Source organism: Macrotis lagotis, chromosome 2 (genome assembly GCF_037893015.1).
Source record: "Macrotis lagotis isolate mMagLag1 chromosome 2, bilby.v1.9.chrom.fasta, whole genome shotgun sequence".
Classification (NCBI taxonomy): Eukaryota; Metazoa; Chordata; class Mammalia; order Peramelemorphia; family Peramelidae; genus Macrotis; species Macrotis lagotis.
In genome coordinates this window covers 58979396-58998626 of record NC_133659.1, presented here as the reverse complement: position 1 = coordinate 58998626, position 19231 = coordinate 58979396, and the positions used below count along the sequence as shown (strand labels likewise).

The 19231-nt window shown below is 35.3% G+C and overlaps 1 pseudogene; it reads right to left on the bottom strand.

Annotated features, from left to right (window-relative positions):
• Positions 1–1389: 1389 nt before the first annotated feature.
• Positions 1390–18441, bottom strand: LOC141511873 (perilipin-3-like; annotated as a pseudogene).
• Between the last annotated feature and the right edge of the window lie 790 nt (positions 18442–19231).

Genomic DNA, 19231 nt, shown 5'->3' with positions numbered 1-19231 from the left:
GTAGTTTTTCAATTTATTCATCTAGAAGATGAAAAGATCCGATAATATAAGAATAGATGATCAAATAAATAATAGCCAACTTCTTAAAAAAATTCCATGACACTTTCTTGGTTTTAAAAAACCATGGATGAAAGATTGACTATTATAACTACATTATCACTGCTACATTGATTTATGTGGCAGGAAAATTACCTAATGCTAATTAGCCACAATATCAAAAATCAGAAGAACAAGAACAAGAGGAAACATTGCCTCTCCCTTTATACTTACATTATTTCACAAGTTCTTTAAACATGGAGCAAACATTTTTGTCAGGCAACCAAACCCTTCACCATCCACCAGAAAAATGAAGTTATATTCATGGTAAAAAATATAGCCCTACATCATAGATATAGAAATACAGAATTTGGGCTGATTTTTAGAGACAATGTAGTATATTCGTCTCATTTACAAATGAGGACTAAAGTTAAGTAACTTACTGAAGATCATATGGCTATTAGTCAAATAATTATACCTGCTCAGTATAAATAGAAACAAACTGAAATGTATAATCTAATAAAAAAAATCTGTCTTCTGGTTTTACAAAGTAATTTTAGAAAATCATTGTAAGGTGGAGTATGTCTACTCTGTTGCTTTTCTTCATTGCAGTGGAACTTTTAATGGAGTACGAAAATATATTGATCCTTGCCATCTAGATTTCTGAAATCATCTAATATTTCTGATCTGTTGCTTTTGTGAAAATTCTTGTGTTTTCTGATCTGTTTCTCTTTTTATCTCCTACTTTAAAAAAGGACCAAATCTCACCCTATCCCCCCCGTGGGTACTTTTTTTTTTAATGCAGGTAAGATTTATTTGGAGTAATAGAGTTTAGTACAAAAAACAGTTTATCTACACCATTGCTTGGAGGAGTTGGCTGAGAAAGAAAAAAAAATGTTACATCTCCCATTTCATCCCCACCAAAAAGTGGGGAGCTTATTTTCTAGTACTATGGAAGGGTTATTTCTATTTTACTAGCCTTTATAGCACCTGGTTCAATTAGCAAAGCATAATTTCTATAAGGAGTAAGGAAAGGTTTATGGAAAGACAAGCATGAGTTATTGGTTTGAGTTTAGACACATCCAGATTACTCAGGGATAGGGTACAGAGAGACTATATTCCTACTTTCTGTTTAAATCCTGATCCTGAGATGTGAGGGGGAAGGTCCATTTCCCCTATCACCATTAAATAGAACTAAGACTGGAATTAGCTGCGGGTAGTTGTGACTAATTAGTTTCTTTAAGAATCAACAGGAAGTATTATAAACCCATTTGCCAAGAGTTAGGTTTTAAAGATAAGTCTAGCTTTCTGTCCAAAAATCTCAGAAATTGAATTAATCAACTCCTGTCTGTGTCACAGCTGGGTTTTCAAGTTGGTCTCCATCTTCTCTGGAGTTTTCTTTGACTCACTAGAGGTCTGATAAAATGGGAAAAGGTTCTCTTTAAGGTTATAATCTATGTATTCAGTCATCTCATTCAGGGTCACTTGGACCCTCTCTTTTCTCTGGATCAGGAAGCTACTGGAGATGTCCTAAGAAGGCAGCCCAAAGCTCTCTAACTTGGGTGAGAACTGGTGTATATTGTCTTATATGTTGCTAGGAAGTCTTGGATACTGGACAGAAGCTATAAGCAGTTACCCTGAAGCTGTTGAGTGAAGTCCTGGAAAATGGTGAGGGTATGAGATTCAACCTGCTCAGGTTCAGCAGAAACTAGGGCAGCATCACTAGAGTCCTTAAATTCCTGTTAGTTCCAGTTTATTCACATTTAGTGGAGTTTATCTTGGCCATTAAGAAATTTCTGAACACCACCCTGCTTTAAATTTTCAATCAAGCTGATGGCTTGAGAGAGTTATAGGAGGGCCTCTTCAGTTTTCTGCTTGGTCTGTATTGCTTTAATCAAGGCGTACTGGTAGACCCACAGGTGGAGCTTGGAGGACAGGAAACCCAGGTGAACACAATAACATTGTTATGTCAAATCCTTCTAGGGGAGGTAATAGTCATAGATCTTCATCTGTCATGGGCAAAGAGTTGTCAAGTCATTCTTCAGATTTTCTTAACATTACTGAGGACAATTTGTCCTATTTTGCAGTCCACAATGCTGTTGACACTACTGGTCATCATTGATTTGGTCATGTCTACCGCATTCTGGATCGACCACTCTGCTGGCTATAGCATCTTTGGCACCCAACACTGTACTGGAGACAGGAATCTGGAACTGGAGACTGCATCCTTGCCACCAAAAACTCTAGAGGATATTGTATCCTTGTTGCCGGCTACTTTGGAAGATAAGTTCCTTCGTTCCAGCTATAGCCTTCTCACTTGATTGTTGAAGAATTGGCAGCTTCTCTTCCAATTTGTGCAATCCTTTATGATCACACTTGCTGGCTGATACAATCTGAGGCTTGAGTTTAGATAGAGGCTGAGCCCCACTGATAGCAACTGTGGCAAAAGTCTTTACACCTTATTAGGGAAGGCCACCCACAGACTTGCCACAAGAATAGTTTTCCTAGGGGCAGCTAGGTGGCACAGTGGATAGAGCACCGGCCCTGGAGTCAGGAGGTCCTGAGTTCAAATATGGCCTCAGACACTTAATAACTACCTGTGTGACCTTGGCAAATCACTTAACCCCATTGACTTGTCAAAAAAATCCCTCCAAAAGAATCTTTTCCTTAGTGAATTCCTAAGCTATTCGAATATGAACTAGATTTAGAAATATTGTGAATTCCCGTCTTTTAAGCTCTCATTTATGAATTTTCCATTCAATGTAGATAAACTACTTCTTTGTTATGGATAACTAGAGACAGATAAGAAAAGTGTGTTTCTTTAAATGTTTAATTATATAAATATAAAATGCTTCCCTATATATATGTATATACAGATAAGTGCATATGTTACCCACCATGTACACACACACACACACACACTCCTCCCCACAATTTAGCCTTAGTGTCGCAAATGATTTTAGAAATGCAAGCTCATAAAACTAACCTGTGACAAAAAGGAAAATTCAGATTTGGTCGTGCTGTAGTCAGGTGATGAGGAAAAGATATGAACCTCTGAATTAATTCCTGCTGTCTGAGAAGTGGCCGTGTTGTTGTTTCATCTGCTTTCTCCCTTCTGAGCCAGTCAATTAAGTTTGCCTTTATGATATGCAGGTATGGAAAAACTCCTCCCTTTGCCTCTTTCTTCTTGCCTTTCACTCAAGAAACAAAGCACTGGTGATTAGATATTGGCACGATATCTTTTTACCAAACACGGTCAAGCAGAATTTAATTGGAGCTCGGGACAACACCTTGTGGGACATAAGCCTTGAGCTTATGACTTTAGGCATTATAGTTCTTTGATATATAGAAGTAGTACTGAATTGAACTGAATAAATTCTATTCTAATAAATAATTAGCATTTTAAAGTTTGCAAGGTAGTTTTCATATACTATCCCATTTGGGTTTTATCATAATCCTTTAAAGTAGCTAATATACATATGATAAATCTAACTTCAGGGATGAGTCCCAACATGTATTTTTTTTAACCAAATAAAGAGTTCTTATCCCCAAAACTTGTCTTTATACTTGTCAAATACAAGGTTTTAAACATTCATTTACTTCGGTAAATTTTAGGTCTACTTTATTCCATTGATCTACTTTTATATTTCTTAGCTAATATCTGATAATTCTGATAATTATTGCTTATAATATAGTTTGAGATCTGCTTCTGTTAACCCTCCTTCCTTCACATTTTTCATTATTTCCTTTGACATTCTTGACTTTTTATTCGTCCAAATTATTTTTGTTATTTTCCTAATTCAGCAAAATAGTATTTTCATAATTTAATTGGATTTGTGTTTAATTTACAAATTAGTTTGGGTAAAAATCATCATTTTTTGTTATATTGGCCCTGTCTACCCATGAATAGTTAATATTTCTCCAATTACTTAAATCTGATTTTATTTGCATAAAAAGTTTTTTGTAATTTTGTTTTTCTTAGTTCATGGGTATGTTTTGGCAGGTGTTATCCCAGGTGTTTTAAAGTGTCTAGAGTTATTTTAAATGGGGTATTTTTTAACTAGATCTTTTTATATTTTTGTCTGTCATATATAGTAATGATGATGATTTATGTGGATTTACTTTATATTCTTCTAGTTTGCTAAAATTATTTGTTTCATCTCCCTTTTTAGGTGAGTCTAAATTTTTTCAAGTATATCATCATCACAAAAGATAGTTTTATTACCTTGTTACCTATTCTGAGTCCTTCTATTTCCTTTTCTTTTATTGTTATTACTAGGATTTCTATTACAATATTGAATAATATTGGTGACAGCATCCTTTTTTATCTCTGATCTTACAGGAAAAGTTTGTAGTTCATCCTCATACAAATAATGTTTGCTGATGGTTTTAGATAAATGTTTCTTAAAAAAATCAATTAAAAAAAATTCCATTAAAGACCAGTACTTTTAAGTACTTTTAATAGAAATGAGTTTTGAACTTTATCAAAAGCTTTTTTCATCTACTAAGCAATCATATAATTTTTAAAACTTTTATTATTGATGTAATAAACTATTCATATAGTTTATGTTAGGTTAAACCACTCCATAAATCCCAGTTTATCACAAATGTATATTATTTATAACATATTATTGTAATATTTTAAAAAGCATTTTATTTAGAATTTTTATGAAATTCATTTAATTTTCTGTTTTTATTCTTCTTGGTTTATTCTCAGTATCATACTTGTTTCATATTACATTCAGATTTGATCTCACCTTTAAAAAAAGTTGACCACCAGCTAGAACACAAATAAATCCTTACATATAAATATGGAAAAGCAAAGATATTAAGCAAATTCTTTGCTGATCCTGGTTAAATCAATTCATAACTAATAAGAATTATGTGACAAAAACAAATTTACATTTAAAGAGTGACCAAATAGAATTCTAAAGAATGTATGAGTCGAATGATAAATCGATACAATTTTATAAAGGAAAATCATAACAATGAGACAATATAATCGAATTTTCAAGATGGAGCTAGTGTGGAATGAACCAGCATTTGAATGAAAAAACTAGTAAATCAACTAGTAAATCAAATTAGCATAAAAATTGAAATCCTGAAAATTAAATAGCTGATAAATTGAAATAAAAATACCAAATTAATAAATAGGACCAAAAGCAAGACAAATCATTTTCTTATTTTATTTTAAAAAAAGAAAAATATTAGTTACCATTATTTGACATAAAAGGGAAAATATCAATAGATGAAGAGTCAATAAAAGTGTTAGAAAAATTTTGCGCACTTATATGCCAAAAAGTGTTAGAACTTAAAAAATGAATCTTATAAAATTGCAAAAAATGCAGATTAACAGAATATGAAAAAGGGAATTTAACCAAATTTCAGCTAAAGCAATTGAGCTAGTCATAAACTTCCAAAGAAATAATACCCTGAGTCAAAAAATTTACAAGTGAATTCTATCAAACACTAACACTTCTATGGATAAACTACAAAACATTTTCCCCTTTCTGAAATAAATAGGGATAGGAAACTGTTTGCAACTTGGAATCTCAGAAAGTTCCCTGGAACATCGGGAAATTAAACTAATTGCTCAAGGTGATCCAGCCAATCCTCCTAATTATCCTATATTTACAGATGGAACATATATAAGGTATAGCATGATTTAGTGCATAGAGAGATGACTGCAGAGCCAAGAAGATCTGAATGGATGCATTGGAGAGATTAATTGTTCATGACTGGGCCATGCCAATACAATATCCTAATCAAACTTGTAAGGTTTTTGTTTGTTAGTTGTTTTTACATATATAGAAAATAATAACAAAATTCATCTGCAAGAACAAAATATTTCAGAAGATTTTTTCTTTTTAGGTTTTTGCAAGGCAATGGGGTTAAGTGATTTGCCCAAGGTCACACAACTAGGTAATTATTAAGTGTCTGAGGTCAGATTTGATCTCAGGTCCTCCTTACTCCAGAGTTGGTGCTTTATTCACTGCTTTATTTACCTAGCTGTTTGTTCCCTATGAGAAAATTTTAAGAGAAATCATGAACCCTTAGTACGTGACAATGCTAAATGAGTACAGAATGGGAAGTTGTAATTTTGAATTTTGCCTGGAACATTTTTTAAAAAAGAGGAATAATGGAAAGAATTAGAGCAGATGAAAAGTGAGCTTTGAAAGATTTTTTTGGAAGAATAAAATTGGATTTTAAATTATATTGAAGAAAAGAAGATTGAAATAGAAATAGAACTACTATTCAGTGAGAATGGAATAAAGATAACAAGCAATAGAAAAGGAATGAAACAAGTATCTATGAAGCTCCTATTACATACCAGATACTGTATTAAATACTTTATAAATATCTCAGTTTATCCTCACCACAAGCCTGGGAGGTAAGTACTATTATTATTCCCATTTTACAGTCGAAAAAACCGAAGTAGTATATTGGAACAAACCACAGTGGGAATGTGATCAATGTCTCCACAGAAAAATGCAAACTACCTTGAGGAAATGTGAACAGCCAAAGAAACTCCAAATATTTTATCTCATGGAAAAACTTGCTCATGACCCAGGGCAATCTCTAGCACTATTCCTTCTTTGTTCTATTTCTTTAAAGTCCTTTAACTGGCCTAGGGTTGATATGGGGGCATCCACCCCAAATTTATCCTGCTGTTACCCAGGAGGACTGATCTCTTGTAAACAAATTCCTCCAATTATCCTAAATAATCCTATTAAAACCAATTAATAACCAAGTTGGTATGAAGCTCTTTTTCTCTGGTATTTCAGTATTTTCTTGGAGAATTGAAGTAAGTATTACAAGATAGTCTGTCTGGTTACAAGTAGACAGGAATTAAGTGACTTGCTTTGTGAGGCAGGATTTGAATCCAGGCTCTCCTGATTCCAGGCTCAACATTGTATATAGTATTTATTTGAAAAGAATAGAAAAAACAATAATGAGTTGAAGTTCAAAATAAGCAAGGAGATAAAAAAAAGTATATATCCAGCTGTCCTTGAGACATTCAAGTCATCAGGCCCAGGATATCAAAAAAATTGAAAGATGTATTTATTGAACCACTGATAGTAATATTTGAAAAACCATAAAGCATACAAACAATGCTACAGGACTGGAGTAACAAATTCTTTCAGAAAAGGAAAGAAAATATAATTTGAAAACTATGCCTCATGAATTATTAAATTAATTTTAATTCCTGGAAAAATTTTAGGATGTTTATTAAAGGAATGCTTGTGAAAATTTAGGAAATAAATGAGTGATCAGAAAGAGTCATAACTTTACCAATAATAGTCAAAAAACAATGCAGTCTTTGTACTACTTTGAAAAAAAAGAATATGGAAGGAGTCTGAGACTACTATGGGGGATTCTTACAGCTGGGGTTTGAATTACCAGCTTGTTTAATTGTTTTGAGTATTGTGCACTCCAACAGTCAGTTGGAGTTGTGATGTTCTATGAAAAATCTAAGTTTTAAAACTCTTTCATATTAATTGATGTGATTTTTACCTAGTATGTGAATTTTTTGTCTTTTTATTCCATTTATTCCATTTCATTTGAAGTTTTGGGGTTGGAAATGTTTCCAGAAATTAACTGCCCTATCTTTTCTGGTCACATGATTCACATCTAAATAGTGTGGGGTAGTGCTAAATGGTGTTGGGTAGTGCTAACCAAGACAATGAATAAACTAGCAATTTCAATTGCATATAATACAGTTGATTCTGGGCACAAACCAGGTGATTAATCAGAATACTGCTTTGTGTTTTTGGTGGTAGTAAGTGATCCAGTGTAGTAACTAAAGTGAGTCATCCTTAATTGTGTATTTACAAGTTGAGGTGATGTTGGGTTGACATTATGAACTAACCTTATGGCTATCAGTATGGCTTAAAGGTACCAGGTAATGTCCATAATAGGTCTGAGGGCTTCCTTATGAGCTTCTTACTCTGTCAGCACACTTTGTAGAACTGAATGGATTAATAATAGATGTCAAGTCATGTCACAGTTTTGTAAGATCCTAGAAATTCAAAGAAAATGACTAATTTTAGTAAAATAGCATGATACAATTCTATTTAGCCCCCCCAAATTTTTCCTATCTGTAAATTCAAGCAGCTTTGAGGTTCTACCTCTCACCCATCAGATTGGCAAAGATAGAGAAAAAAATTAAATTGACAATTATTGGAGGGTTTTAGGAAAATGGACACACTAATTCCATTACATTGGTGGAATTGTTAATTGTCCAGCCATTTTGGAAAGCAATTTTGAAACTATGCCCTCCAAATCATTGAACTATGTATTTTTCAGACTCAACAATAACATTACTAGACTTGGAACCCAGATAAGTCAGAGAAAGTGGTAAAGGACTTATATGTACAAATATATTTATAGCAACACTTATTTTAGCAAAGAACTGGGGTATGCATCAATAGGGGAAATGGCTTGCCAAATTATGGTATATGGATATAATGAAAGACTGTTATATGGTTAAGAAATAACAAAAAAGACTATTTTTGGAGAAATTTGGGAAGTCTTGTATAAACTGAGGATGAACTTCTCCATATATTGATGGAATCATACTCAAAAGTCATTCCAGGTTGGTGGAAACAGCATGGTCTGTGAGACTTAAGTGTCACATTGATATTTTGTCAAGGCATAAGAGAAGGATTTTTGTGGAGTATATAAGGCCCAAGGGGATATGTTACCTTTCAGTATGATGGAAGCAGGATGGAACTCTGCATACTGGGTATAAAATAGACACACAAAATATTTGTTGAATGAATGAATTAAATTCATTTCTTCATTTTTCCTTTTTAAGTTCCTAAACTGGTAGACAAAGGGGAGAGTGGGGAGGATGTAGAAAGTATCTTATATTATTCCTATAGAAAAAATTCTAGGTCAGGAAATAAAACAATTAGATGGATTCAAACTTAGTAGATGACTGAACTCCAAGAAGAATAATGGTTCTACATCAGTTTGAAAGTTTGTGTCTGTGACATAGAAGAGTATGCTGCCTGTTCTTATATCCAAATTACTTTTTAAAATGTTCAGCATTTCTGGGTAAAGCATAAATCCCGTGAGACTTTTTACATATTGTATTTTCCTAGCAGAATGTTAGTGCCTTAAAGATTATTATAGGAAGGGATACAAACTGATCTTGTGGTCAAGACTCTCCCTCTAGTTAGGAAATTCTGTTAGTGACCAAGTCTCAGTTTCTCCATCTATAAAATTAGAACTTGGGACTAGAAGATGTTCAAAATCCTTTTCAGCTCTAAAATTCTCTGAGAATATCTTGGAATTATGTCTTCCTTCTACCTCAGTCATGGATTAATGGATCATTACTTTAATTGTCCCACTTCTACACTGACTTTTGTGAACTGAAAATAGACTCAGAGGCTACAGGCAATTACTACGGCTAGTATACCTGTAGAATTGGTCAAGAACCTAAATCACCATCTTCAGTCCTTACTGTATGATCCCCTGATTCAATATATTTTCATATAATACCTGTGATCTCATAAATTCTACAGATATATATCAATAATATATAATAATGATGATGATGATGATAGCTACAATGTCACTAATAGTATCTCCTAGGTGACAGACTTTATGATTTCATTTGATCCTGACAGTATCTCTGGAAGGTATTGCCATGATGATTCTCACTTTTACAGTTGAGGAAAACAAGGCAGATGACAGTAAAATGACTTGCCCAGGATCACATAGCTAGTAAGTTACTTAGGTTGAATTTGAACTCAGGCTTTTCTGACTCCAGGTTCAGTACTTTGCACACTATGGAATCCACATCTGCCTCTTCACACAGTGGTAAAAAATGGTTAATGGTTGTAGTTGATAGTATGAAATTATATTAATGGGAAAAGCGAAGAATAATCACAAAATGCAAGCACCTAAAGGAAATAGATAAAGAAGTTACAGCTCTCTGCAAAGGAACTCTTTCTCCCTGTGGAATCAAAGGTGAAGTTCCTGGCCCCAGGTCACATTGTCATTTACTAGTTATATTGGATGAGATTTTTTTAAAGAATGTTATGAGAATAACCAACAGAAATACACATTCTTCTAGCTTCATGAATTAATTTTTAAAATCAGCATTTAAAAGTTCAAGTGTTTAAAGATTTTATTCTATAAATTTGAGGTTCAGTGCTATTAATTGGGAGTGGTGATCTTAAACTAATTCAATTTATTAAAAGTGCTAAGACATATCTATGTAATTATCTTTGCCTTCCCCTCTTTGGTTCCTTCTATGTCCTAATCTCTTCTGGACTTTTAATTTCTCTAGCAAAAGAAGAAAAGGAGAAGCAAATTCCATCCCCATAATTTCTGCAGTTCAATCTAATAAGCGTTTTTAAGGACAGGTTATGTGTAAGACATTGTGGGAGCTACTTTATAAAAATTATTTCATCTCATATGAGACCAAAAAGAAGTAACCCCCGTCCTCAAAGAGATTGCAATCCACTAGAGAAAAGCAATAGCTATTCAGTTAAATAAAAGAAAAACATGTGCAAAGGAAATAGAAAGTAATTTGCAGGGCAAGAGCAATAAAAAATGAAACACTTTCCTTCTTGGTCTTCAGTTCCACAGAAAAAGAAATACATTGATGTTTGGTGAGCTTTTGTCCCTTTCAGTTCCCAAACTCCTTTCATCTAAGAATTTGCATACTGGATCAAATAATATTGATTGTGGTATAAGAGATTTCTTTTGCAATAATGCAATGATGTAGACATACAATAATATTTAACCTGAATTCTTCTTATATTTTTAGGAAATAGAGGTAACCCAAGTAATCTGGAGCAATGGTGTGTCCAAGAACACCAAGAACTTTATACAACAAAGGAAAGTGGTTCTGGATGTTTGTCACCTGAGGATGTTCTACCTCCACTGTTCTCTCCTTGATTGACCTACCAATGTCTTATGACTATGATACTTAAACTATAAAAACTCCTCCTCTCCTTCTTCTGGCTTTAATAAGTGGATTATTCATATAGAAATTTGCCATGTCAGTTTTTCCTTTGCTCACTTGTGTCAACTCAGACTGAGAACCACAGTAGGTCTGCGCCTTGTTCTACTTACCAAACACAGGTCCAGTCCTTAGCTCTGAATTTTCAAGAACACTTTTCCATCATCTCAATCAGGGATGATCAGGTTATTTCACCCTAGATAAACTCAAAAGAAGCTGATAAACTAAAATTTCAATTCATTAAAAATACCTTGAATACTATAATTGTCAAAGAGATGATCAATGAATTCCTTTAGCCAGGACAAAAGCCCAACTTAGGAAACCAAAAGAAAGCTAGTGGGTTTCATAAAGAAGTTAATCAGAAGGCCTGACCTCAAATCTCATGTCTTATACTGACTGGCTGTATAGACAAGCAAATATTTAAGACCTCCCAGAATCTCTGTTTCCTTAACTGTAAAATGAGAAAAATTATAATTATGCTATCTATCCCAGAGGGTTCTAATGAGGAGCATTAAAGTACCCTGAAAAGGGAATTATTATTATAATAATTACTATTTTTTTTTACAAGGCAATGGGGTTAAGTGGCTTTCCCAAGGTCATACAGCTAGGCAATTATTAAAGTGTCTGAGGCTGCATTTGAACTCAGGTACTCCTGACTCCAGGCTCAGTGCTCTATCCACTGCGCCACCTAGCTGCCCCCGAAAAGGAAATTATTTATTTTTGTTTATGTTTTTAACAAGCATCTAGAAATCATTAAAGCATGATTCAATCATTTCTGCTACAGACACAAATTTGCCATTCAGCATTATACCATTTTCTCATGACAGATTTATTACAAACAGCATTGGGTTCTTTTCTTGTTCCATAAGCTGACTGAAGAAGATTGCAGTCAGTTGGGGTTTCTGCTGAGAGGCAAAACCCTGACCTGAAGAGGTGAAGTTAATCATTACTTTGGGTGCCATGATTAAGGTCAGCAAGTGTTTCAGAATAATAAATTAGTGGAAATTAGCTGTTTTCTTTGTTTTCAGATCTGGAAGGAGTAGTCTCTTAGAAGATGGAAGGTCCTCTAGGAAAACATCAGAGTTTGAGGCAGGTTGGCACCATGAATGAAAAGAGGGTTAATGAGACTGTCTTTTGCTATATTCCTCTTCTGTCCCACAAGAGCATGTGAATGAATAAAACAAATAGCAGAAGCTCTTTGAAGTGAAGCTACAGCCCCAAATAGTTCTATATGCTTGGCACATCTAGTATTAACAAAAGGGATGCCTTCATTGACCTTTTCCTTTTTACTTGAGTTCTTTTAGAGCAAGCACAATTTTTGTATCTTTGTGTCTTTACTGTTTTGCAGTGTCTGGGATATATTAGGTGCATAACAGATGCATTTTAACTTCTACCTTGTGCCTTCCCACTTAGATCAGAGGTATCTTCCCTGAAAGTCTACCTGAGAGGACATCGCTAAGAATTGCCAATGGAAAAAGCCGGGATATCTTTGGCAGGAAACCAGGAGGCAAGTCATTGCCTGGTGGGACATCGGAGTTGCTCAGAGAGTTCAGGTAAGAATTGCTGTTGTTGAAGTTTACAGAAAATGGTAGATAACTGTAGCTTCATAGACAAAAAAGTTACATAAAATCCTCTTGCAGGGCCCCCTGGTTTCATATTTTGTATTTATTTTGAACATATTTTTGTTTATATATATGCATATATTATATATATATATATGAATATTTTATCATATGATAGAATGTAAGTTTCTTGAAGTCAGGGACAGTTTCATTTTTGTTCTTGAATCCCCAGTGTCTATTATACAGTAGGAGCTTAATAAATGCTTGTTGACTGATATGACATAAAGACAAATAAATATAACAGAGAGTGTAATATAATAAACAGAAAGTGCCATGAGAGATCATCACCTGGAATTTGGCTAAGGCTTTGTGGAGGAGAGGCCACAAATGTTTTGATTTGGACAAATTATGCAATTTCTATGAAATGAGATGATAGAGAAGGAAAGCACTGTAGTTATGAGGCAAAGATACTGGCCATCTTCTTCAGCTCATTTTACAGATGAGGAATTGAGGCAAAGAGGGTTAAGTGACTTGCCCAGGGTCAAAATTATTAAGCATCTGAGGCTGGATTTGAACTCATGAAGATGAATCTTCTTTTTTCTTCTTATTGGAATTTTATTTTATTTTTACACTACTTGCAATGATAGTGTTTCACATTCATCCATTTGAAAATTTATGAGTTCCATATTTTCTGCCATCCTCCCTTCCCTCTGCACTTCCCATGGAACAGTTGTAATAGTTGTATATGTATGTTTGTTTTTAATATATTTACATATAAGTCATGTTGTGAAAGAGGAATTAGAACTAAGGGGAAAGAAAGGAAAAACAGGAAGTTTTAAAAAAGTGAATACAGTATGCTTTGCTCTGCATTCAGACTCCAAAATATTTTCCTCTGAATGTGGATAGCATTGTTCATAACTGGTCCTTTTTCTCTCCCTCCTTTCCTTCCTTCCTTCCTTCCTTCCTTCCTTCCTTCCTTCCTTCCTTCCTTCCTTCCTTCCTTCCTTCCTTCCTTCCTTCCTTCCTTCCTTCCTTCCTTCCTTCCTTCCTTCCTCCCTTCCTCCCTTCCTCCCTTCCTCCCTTCTTCCCTCCCCTCTTCCTTCCTCCCTCCTTTTTCCCTCCCTCCCTCTCTCTCTCTTTGCTTCTTTGTTTCTTTGCATCAAGTCTAAGCTGACCTCTTTGCAGTTTTTACTAGATCTTCTAGTTATGCTCTCAGGGCCAAGCTGAACAAATCGGAACCTTCTTTCACATTATAGTCCTCCAAATATTTGAAGATGGCTATCAAACTACTGAGAAGAAGTATGTCACGGTGTATGTATCCAAGCTGTCCTTGGATTCAAATGCCGAATCTAATATGTCCTTATTCATGACCTTGGACAGGTTATAACTTCTCTGTGCTTGGGGCATCTCTCATTGGCAGAGGAAATTTATTTCCCTGGGATTCCTTATAACAATGAAATCACAGGTCCAGGCTGTATCCATACTTAAAAGAATCACACTCTTCCCAAAATTATTTCTCTTCTAAAAAATTTCCCCCAAACTTTATCTTCTTTTTTCAGAACCTTATTCCGTTGTTAGTAAATTCTTCATCCATAATCTACTGCTATTTAATGAAGGAAAGAGGGAGGGCAATGGAATAAGCATTTATGGATTTGATCTCCATTGTAACCCTAGGGGAATGGTGCTATTTTCATCAAACCCAAGGCAGAGATTGAGTTACTTGCCCAAGTTCCTACATACATATACCGAGTGTCTGAAGTTACATTCACAATGAACTTGGGTCTTCTTAACTTGAGGTCCAATTAAAACAATCTATTCATGTAAATTTGAATTGGCAAAATCCAGAGTTGCAATCCATGGAATCTTATCAAAAGATATGCAGGATAAAGTTGTTATTCAGTTATTTCAATTGTATCTAAGTCTTCATTACCCCATTTGGAGTTTTCTTGACAGAGATACTTGAGTGGTTTGCTATTTCTTTTTATAATTCATTTTACCAATGGGGGAACTGAGGCAAATTGGGTTAAGTAACTTACCCAGGCTCACATGGCTGAGAAGTATCTGAGGCCAAATTTGAACTTGGAGAAAATTCTTCTTGACATTCAGTTGGTGCTCTATCCACTGAGCTACTTAATTCCCCCCTACTAAAGTTATAAGATAGTATTCCAAATATTTCTCCTTAATCTTGTCATTTTATTGATAAATTATATGTACAGATGAGGGTGACTAGAATGTTTAGTGACCCGGAACTGGGATTGTTTAGCCTCAAAAAGAGCAAATGTCGGTAGGATATAATAGCTTTTAGTGACTGTTAGAAGGACTATTTTCTAGAAACCTTCCACTGATTGAAAGTCACAAAAATTAGTGGAATATAATGGTGAATAATTGGATAAGTTTAGTGATGGACCTTTGATTTTACTGATAGAGAAATGCTGGGAAGAGGAAACTCCCTTTACCAATTCTGTAAATTAATATTCCTAGAGAGCAACCTAGAGCACTGAAAAGTTAAATGGTTTGCCTGAGATTTCACAGTCAGTATCTCGATAGGATCATAACTCTGGAACTGGAACATATATCAGAGACTGTGAAGACTCATCTCATGTCTAGGCTACTGTCTCAGGTCTCTCCCCTCTAATCCATGTCTAATCAGTCACTAAATCAATTTTCCTAAGGTACAAGCACAACATGGTTAGCTCTCATTCAGTATACTCCAGTGATGCACTGTATACAAACCCTCTGGTGTACAAAGACCTTCATAACCTAGCCCCTTTCTTCCTTTAGTCCTTACAACATAGTCTGTGATCCAGTGATACTGGCCTCTCTGCTGTTCAGGAACAAGGTACTTCATCTCTTGTCTTGGTACATTTTCTCTGACTGTCCCTCATTCCTGGAATGTTCACCCTTCTCATCTCTACTTACTGGCTTCCCCAGCTTCCTTTAAATTGCAACTAACTTCCCATCTTCTACAGGATGTCTTTCCCAATCCCTCTTTCTATTGCCTTCCCTCTGTCAAATTATTTCCTCTTTATCCTTCATATAGATTGCTTGTTTTTTTCCCAACTAGATTGTAATCTGCTTGAGGGCAGGGGTTATTTTTGTTTCTTTCTGTATTTGCAGAGCTTAGTGAAGTGCCTAATACATAGTGGGCATTTAATAAATGTTTTCTGATTGATTGGTTGACCAATTCCTTCATTTATTTTGTAAATGAATAAAATGAAATCTAGGAAAGTTAAGTGATTTGCACAAGTCCATACAGATGTTCAGTATTAGAGATGTAAGTGAAACCAGATCTTCCAAGCTCCAAGGCCAGCTCTTTATCCAGCCCACTGTCTTAAAATAGAATGAATAGCTTCAGAAGGTTTATAGCTCCTCAAGAAAGAACTGTTTGAATATAAGTTTAATGAACACCTGTCAGTGATGTTGTTGAAGGTGAGAGATTGGATTAGATGACTTGGCAATGCTTAGATTCAATAAATGAAGAGAAAATTGTTAATCTAAGTTGACAAAGAGCATGCCTAGAATATTAGTGACATCATTGGAGTCAGGGGGACGGGAGGTCAAATCTGGCCTCAGACATTTGATACTTACTAGATGTGTGACCTGTTTGCTTCCCTTCCATGCAGGGCTACCTCCAGTCATCCTGATTTATATTTGACCATTGTACTCAATTAACTCTGGGGGAGAAAGTGAGGCTGTGATTTAGCACAGCCCCTCACTCAAATCCAGTTTAGGTACTTGTCATGGCATCACCTCCCTGAGGTCATGATCTTTTTTTAGAATGAAGGACAAACCTTAGCAGGCTTCTCAAGGTAGTCTTTGATCTCTGAACTGCTGAGAGGAGCTGCATCCTGTAAAGTTGATCATCTCACAGTCTTGTTAATGAGCACAATGTGCTCTTTTTTTTTTAAGTTTTTGCAAGGCAATCGGGTTAAGTGGCTTGCCCAAGGCCACATGGCTAGGTAATTATTAAGTGTCTGAGGTCAGATTTGAACTCAGGTACTCCTGACTCCAGGGCCAGTGCTCTATCCACTGAGCCACCTAGCCACCCCTACAATGTTCTCTTGATTCTTCTCCTTTCACTTAGCATCGGTTCATGTAATTCTTTCCATGCCTCTCATGATTTCTTATAGAGAAATAGTACTCCATAATCTTCATGTATCATTACTTATTCAGCCATTCCCCAGTTGATGGAAATTCTCTCAATTTCCAATTCTTTGATACTACAAAAAAGAACTCCTGCCAATATTTTTGAACATGTTGAACCTCTACCATTTTTTTATGATTTCATTTGGATATAGGGATAGTATTGGTATTGTTGTGTCAAAGGGTATGTTCAGTTTTATTGCTTTTTAGGCATAGTTTCAGATTGCTCTCCAGTATGGTTGGATCAGTACACAAATCCACCAAAAGTGCATTAATATTCCAATTTTCCCACATTCTCTCCAACATTGATTATTTTCCTTTTTTGTTACCTTAGCCAATCTGATAGGTGTCAAGTGGTACCTCATAGTTGCTTTAATGCATATTTCTATGATCAATTATGATTTGAAACATGTTTTTATATGACTATTTATAGGTTTACTTTCTTCATTTGAAAACTTACTGCTTATATCCTTTGACCATTTTTCAATTAGGGAATGACTTGTATTTCTTGAAAAATGAAGTCTAGGTTCTTTTTCTTGTGACTTTCAGGTAGCCCAATAATTTTTAAATTATCTCCCCTGGATCTATTTTTGAGGTCAGTTGTTTTTCCAGTGAGATATTTCACATTTTCTTCTAATTTTTGGTTCCTTTGGTATTGCTTTATTGTTTCTTGATTTCTCACAAAGTCCTTAGCTTCCTTTAGTTCCATTCTACATTTGAAGGTGTTATTTTCTTCAGAGAGCTTTTTTTGGCTCCTTTTCCAGCTGGCCAATTCTGCCTTTTAAAGGCATTCTTCTCATTTGCCTTCTGGGTTGTTTTTTCCATTTGGCCTAAACTGTTTTTAACAAGTTATTTTCTTCATTTTTTCTGTATTTCTTTCACCAAGCTGCTGAATTGGTTTTCCATGATTTATCTGCATCGCTCTCATTTCTTCTTCCAGTTTTCCCTTAATTGTTTTTCAAAGTCTTTTTTGAGCTCATCCATAGCATGAGCTTCTTTTCTATTTCTCTTGGAGGTTTTAGATATAGAAGCTTCGACTTTATCATCTTCTGAGTGTGTATTTTGATCCTCCATGGGACCAAAGTAATTTTCTATGGTCATATTCTATTTTTTCTGTTTGCTCATTTCCTCAGCCTATGACTAATTGAATGCACTTCCAAGGCTTTGAGGGTTTTTGGGATACCCCAGAGGGACTTTAATTCCTCCAAGGTCTTATGAGAGTCTCTGACTACTCTCTTGCCTGTGCTCTGGTATGTGGATGATCATAGACACTCTCCCCTCTGCCCTGGAGCTGTGAGGAGGATCCCTGCTCAGTTACGGTAGTATGGGGGCCCAAATGCAAGCTGGATCTGAGTGTAGGCAAACAGCAGAATCCTGCCCCAGAGGGCAGGAAAGACCTCTGTAGTCTCCCTGGTCCTCCTTACTGTCTGTGGGCTGGGAGCTCTGGAAGTGCTGGGTGGCTTACCTGATTCCTACTGTAGATTCTCACTGCAGGCCTGCTCTGAGGCCAGTGCTATGTTCTAAACTCACTCTGGTGCAACTGAGTTCTCTACCACCCCTTCAAGCTATCCCTGGTGATCCCTGGGTCAGGAGGTCTGAGAACTGCCCTCTCTGGAATAAGGCACCCCCAGGGTCCCAGGTGCCCCATAGGCTGTTCCTGGACTGCTTGAGCTGGTTTACTACAGTATGACCATGCTGCACCTGCACTGCAGCTCTTTCCATCTCCCGGTCCTGGTGAAACAGACTTTTCCTGTGGAACTTCTAAGATGTCTTGGACTGGGAAATCATATCATTCAGTATTTTTAGTGGGTTCTGCCCCTGTAAATTTTGGGTTAAAGTAATAATTCAACAGCTTTTGGAGTTTTGGGAAGAAGGAGTTTCCAGGAATTCCTGCCTTCATGCCACCATCTTGGTTTCCAGGAATGACTTGTATTCTTATTTCATTCTAAATGAGATCTTTATCAGAACCATTAACTGTGAAAATTGTTTCCCAGTTTTCTGTTTTCCTTATAATCTTGCTTGCATTGATTTTATTAGTGGAAAGCCTTTTAATTTAATATAGTGAAAATCATCCATTTTGTAATTTATAATGTTTTGTATTTCTTGTTTAGTAATAAATTTCTCCTCTTTCCAACAGTCTGACAGATCATTTCTTGATCTCTTAATTCGTCTTTGGTATTTCCCTTTATGTCTAAATCCTGTACCTGTTTTGACCTTATTTTTGTATAAGGTATAAGATGTGGGTCTATGACTAGTTATTACCATATTATTTTCAAGTTTTTTCAGCAGTGTTTGTCAAATAGTGAGTTCACATCCCAGAAATTTATGTATTTGGATTAATCAAACAGTACATTTCTATTATTTTTGCTATTGTTTCTCTTGTACATAACCTAACCCACTGTTCCATTACTCTATTTTTAACCAGTACCAGGCAGTTTTGATGACTGGCACTTTATAAAATAGTTTTAGATCTTATATAGCTAGATCACTTGCCTTTGCATTTTTTCATCAA